Here is a 6000-nt window from a genome sequence, read left to right as displayed (position 1 = left end):
CAAGTAACTGAATAAAAATAATGATCAAAATCATTCGATATAATATAAAAATAAATAATTTTGAAAGTACCTGATTAGATTTCAATTAACAGCCTTTCGCATTTGAAGATTATACTTTAAACGTTACTATGTAAGTAGGCTGTTTAGGTTTTTATGTTGGTAACGCCACGTAGCGCTCTGTATGAAAATCACTGACTGTGCTGTGTGCAGTCTGTGGCTGGTTGGACTCATTGTTGGAATATCCGCTTGTGTAGTGTTGGGCAGTTGGATGGGAACAGCGCGTAGCGTTGGGCAGTTGAAGGTGAGCCACCAGCAGTGGTGAATGTGGGAAGAGAGATGCCAGAGTTTTGAGAGGTTACTATAAGCGTCTCCCATAAGTCCAACCCCTCGTCCAAGTCGTGGGAGATGGGCAACGGCACAAAGTAGGGGACTGCCTATAGGGGCGATGTACAGCGGGGACTTCGTGTGCCCCAGGACCGCTACGGTAGCTGGGAAGGCCCTATGGGAACCCTGAAACGTGACGGCTAACGGGGCTCTGGTGAAGCTGCGATAGGCCTAGCAAGCCAGTAGTGGATAAATCAACGGCTTTAAAAAAGGGAACATGCCTCGGATCACGGAACGGATTTAAAGGAAACCGACCAAGCAATGGAAAAGGATTACGAGATGGTTTACGACTGGGCACCTTAAACGTAAGGCCTCTAACTGGGAAGTTAGAAGAAATTGTAGAAATGATGGAAAGGAGGAAATTGGACATCTTGGGACTTGTTGAGACTAGGTGGAGAGGAGTTGGTGAGAAACCACTAAGTAAAGGATGTAAACTGTACTGGATAGGGAATGAAAGGGGAAGAAATGGAGTGGCAATAGTGGTCAGAGAGGGTCTGCAGGAGGAGGTGGAAGGTATCAATGATCGAATGATAAAAGGCAGAGTACGAGTGAAAGGAAAAAGCATTGAAATCATCCAAGCATATGCCCCACAGGTGGGGTGTACAAAAAGGAGGAGGAGGAATTTGAAGATGACATGCAAAAGCAGCTAAATGGAGGTAATCAGATTATAATAGGGGACCTCAAAGCACATGTTGGCACAGACGGGAAAGGATTCGAGGAGATAATGGGACCAGAGGGCTGGGGGAACCGAAATAGAGAAGGAAAATTGTTGCTGGAATTCTGCAAGAGGAATGGGCTGGCGATCGCAAATTGCTGGTACAAGAAGAGAAGTAGCCACAAAATAACTTGGTACAGTGGAGACTGGTCCCAAACTTCAGTAGTAGACTATGTACTAGTGGATAGGCAGATGATGAGCAGCCTCACAGATGTTAAGGTCATTCCATCTGAGGCCTTAGACAGTGACCATCGGCTGTTGGTAGCCACCCTGAGAGAGAAAAAAGATAGGAGGGCAACAGACATACAGGAGAAAAGGTTGAAGACATGGATGCTGAAAGAGGATGAGCGGAGGACCCAGTACCAGACACTGATCAGGAAGAAGCTGCCAAAGGAAGATCAGAGAACAGTGGAAGAAGAATGGGGAGATTTTAAGAGGGCTCTAGTTGAGGCAGCTGAGACTGTGTGCGGAAGAACTAGCACAAAGAGGAGAAGTAAGGAAACCCCATGGTAGAACAACATATGTAAAGAGGCAGTACTTCGAAAGAACAAAGCCTTCAGAGAATGGTTCCAGACCCGAACAGAGGAAGCTAGGGTAAAATATAAGGAAAGCAAGAAATCGGCACAGACCATAGTAAGGGCGGAGAAGAAGAAGTGGATGGAAAAATGGACAGGAATGTTAGAAGAGGACAGTGAAGGGAACAAAAAAGTACTTTACACCATGGTAAGAAATAAGAGGAACGACAGAAGCGAGTGCCTGAGGATCATGGATAATAATGGAAGAGTTGTGGAGAAAATGCATGAGCTCAAAAAGATTTGGAAGGAGTGCTTTGAAGATCTGTTGAATGCTGCCAAGCGGGTAACTAACAGCGATGGAGAGCCTAAGGCAGCAGACGATTATAATAGTGGGGAAATTGATGATCTAACTTGGAATGAAGTGGAAGAAGCCATAAAGAGGATGAAAGGGGGCAAGGCACCAGGTTGGGACGAAGTAACAGTGGATATGATACGAGCAGCAGGAGAAGTAGGAACCCAGTGGCTATACAGAGTGCTGAGGGTGGTGTGGAAGGAGAACAGAATTCCTGAGGATTCGAAGAAAGGAATTATAGTCCCGATCTTCAAGAAAGGGGATAAAAGGAGATGTGAGAACTACAGAGGAATCACCCTGCTATGCCACTGTGGAAAAATCTGTGAAAAGATCCTGGAGAAGAGAATAAGAAGCAGTATTGAAAGTAGACTGCAAGAGGAGCAGTATGGTTTCAGACCGGGAAGATCAACAACGGACCTCATATTTGCGGTAAGGTAACTGCAGGAAAGGCACTATGAGTACGGGAAGGACTTAATCATGGCCTTTTTAGATATTGAGAAGGCGTATGACAGTATCTATAGGGACAAGCTCTGGGATGTGCTGAACGCAAAAGGGATAGATGAAGTAATAACACGAAAAGTCAGAAAAATATATGAGGGAAGTGAGAGTTGTGTGAAAGTGTGGAGGGAACGTACTGCATGGTTCAAGCTGGAAAATGGGCTGCGACAGGGAAGTGCACTTTCGCCTTTATTGTTTATTATTGTTATGGATGAAATCCTACAGCAAGTATCAGATGCAATTGGAGATCATAAATTGAAAGCAGTGCTTTTTGCCGATGACCTGATGTTATGGGGAAATTGCGAGAAGGAGGTGCGAGAGCAGTTAGATGTATGGGAGGCAACGGCAGCACAATATGGAATGCATTTCTCTGCAAAGAAAAGTGAAATAATTGTCACAACAAGAAAGAAGAATAGGCCAAATGTGGATATAACTTGTGGAGGGGAAAAACTACAAGTGGTAGAGACCTTCAAGTACCTGGGAAGCATGATTGAAAGTAAGGGGGGAAACGCAATGGAAATAAATGAAAGGTGCAGAAAAGCAGGGCAGTTCTTCAAATGCATTAAGGGGCTTATTTGGAGCAAGGAGGTGCCACAGAAATCCAAGGGAATTATATTCCGAACCTACTTTGTCCCCATATTGGCATACGGAAGTGAGACATGGGTAATGCACAAAAGCGACAAAAGTAGAATACAAGCTAGGGAAATGAAGTTCCAGAGGAGCAGGTTGAGTGTAACAAGACGAGACAGATTGCGAAATGTGTATGTGAGGGAAAGACTAAAGGAGGAACCAGTACAGGACAGGATAGAAAAATCAAGACTGCAGTGGTATGGACACATGAAGAGAATGGATGAGGGAAGAATTCCAAAGAGGATGTTTGATCTGCAACTGGAGGGGAAGAGGCCCAGGGGAAGACCAAGAGATAGATGGGAGTGAAGGAATGTGTGACGAGAAGAGGAGAGAACTGGACGAAGGTGGAAGAGGGGGAATGGTGGAAAGACAGAACACGATGGAGAGGCTTGTGTTCCCGACAGACCCAGCCAGTGGCTGGAAACTGTCCAAGATGATGATAATGACTATAAGCGGACGATCTGGACGTGTGTCCGCCAGAAAAAGGAAATTTGTACAGATGGTTGTCATGAATTGATAGATATAAATAATGACTTTTAAACATTATTAAGGTAAATACATTGTTCTCTATCAAAATCTTTCATTTGCTAACTATGCCTATCAGTAGTTAGTGCCTTCAGTATTGAGAATATTTTATTTAGCTGGTAGTATTGGCACTCGCTGTATTGCAGTAGTTCGAGTAAAGAATTATTTTGAAAGACGATATGAACAAAAAAGTTGGGTTTAGGGACAACAGGTTTAGGTAGGATTTTCTTGGAAACAAATGATGAACTAAGGGAGATCTCCGAGAAGTAAAGAAAATTTTGTTTGCAAATCAAACACTATAAATGCTGCAGTACCAAATACTATACTGAAAACAAACCCTGTTCTTTCTTTTTGTGTTATTCCGCTATGTGTTTGTGTACCGTGTGTATTTTTGTTCTTCCTGTCTTTCTGTGTTTACTGATAAGAGTTATGCTGTAGAATATTTCTCATACTAAGCTACATTTACTATGATGAGGAATACTGTTATCCTCAAATATAATTTGCATTAATAATATGTTACTTTGTAAAGATGTTTAGACATTATTTATTCTGTTCTGTTTTAATGTTCATCTGTGAAGTTGTATCGAAAACTATTCCCATTATTTTATTTATTTACTTATCTCATAATTACTGTAACAATGATGTATATGTTTATTTCTGTTCTTTTGTAAAGCCTGTACTACAAATATTATCTCTATTATTATGTTCTTTAATGATGTTTTACGTACCTTTGTAACTGTATTCTCATGTCATACAATTGTGTAGACGCCAGTTCTTCGATTTAAGTTTCATTTCACTGCACACGTTTCTGTTGGTCATAGTATGTGCACAATATGTGAGAAGTTAAAAAGAAAAAAAAGGACTGTTAGTGCTCGCACGTGTGTTGATAATTAAGCAAGGGACTGGTTAACACCACTGCTGATTTTAACGACATTTCAAGTTTTTTTTGTGATTGCAAAAGTGGGGGTTCCTAGACTTGCTATATTGTCTGCAAGACTCTTCAATGGTGACTCTACGCCCGCACAGTCGCAACAGATGGCTGCTGGCCATCTCTACGAGGACTACAGTGGGTCTGCACCTTTGATGGCCCACCAATACCATTATCTCTACAAGGACTACAGTAGGTCTGCACCTTTGATGGCCCACCAATACCATTACCTCTACAAGGACTACAGTGGGTCTGCTCTGTAATGACCTACCTACCTATATTCTTCAAAACTTCGACTGACTCTGCTGTGTGTTTGCTCTGTTGTGGCCCATTACCTGTCTGCATGTCAAGAGTCAGCACTGTCTTTCCGGTGGAAGGACAACGCTACTTCCGTGTGCATTTTCTTTTACTGCTCAGACTTTGAAAAAAAAACTGCAATTACTACTGTGATGAATGATCAGGACAATTTTTGCTTTTGATCAATAGCGTATCAATAAGTGTGTGCATTTGATATAGTTATTAGCGTTAATATAAAGAAATATAGCAAATTTGTCTTGTGGTAAGCATGGGGGCTATGTAAGTAAGATGTTTAGGTTTTTATGTTGGTAACGCGATCTGTATGAAAATCACTGAATGTGCTGTGTGCAGTCTGTGGCTGGTTGGACTCATTGTTGGAACAATCTCTAGTGTAGTGTTGGGCAGTTGGATGTTAACAGTGCATAGCGTTGGGCAGTTGGAGGTGAGCCGCCAGCAATGGTGGATGTGGAGAGGGGGAGGGAGGGAGGGGGGAGAGGGAGGGAGAGGGAGGGAGAGGGAGGGAGAGAGAGAGAGAGAGAGAGAGAGAGAGAGAGAGATGCCAGAGTTTTGAGAGGTTGCTATAAGCGGAGTATCTGGACGTGTGTCCGCCAGAAAAAGGAAATTTGTAAAGATGGTTGTCATGTATTGATACATATGATGACTTTTGAACATTATTAAGGTAAATACATTGTTTGTCCTCTATCAAAATCTTTCATTTGCTAACTATGCGTTTCAGTAGTTAGTGCCTTCAGTAGTTAGAATATTTTTTTTAGCTGGCACTATTGGCGCTCACTGTATTGCAATAGATCGAGTAACGAAGATTTTTGTGAGGTAAGTGATTCATGAAAGGTATAGGTTATTGTTAGTCAGGGCCATTGTTTGGTAGGGATTATTGAAAGTCAGACTGCATTGAGCTAAAAATATTGTGTGTCAGTTTAATGATGATCAGAATAAGTAAAGAGAGAAATGTCTGAGTACGTTCAGTTTTGCTCAGCTGTTTGAAAATCAAATAACGTAAGAGGTTTACCAGCACAGTCAATCATAATTTTTCTAAGGGACGTTTCACACAACGCAACCTCTCTCTATAGCGTTTCCATATTTACAGCTGTAGAGCATCCGGCAGTTAGTGATACCTTACATCAGTGTATAGATGGTT

Source organism: Schistocerca piceifrons, chromosome 2, assembly GCF_021461385.2.
Source record: "Schistocerca piceifrons isolate TAMUIC-IGC-003096 chromosome 2, iqSchPice1.1, whole genome shotgun sequence".
Classification (NCBI taxonomy): Eukaryota; Metazoa; Arthropoda; class Insecta; order Orthoptera; family Acrididae; genus Schistocerca; species Schistocerca piceifrons.
This window is presented reverse-complemented; position numbering follows the sequence as displayed.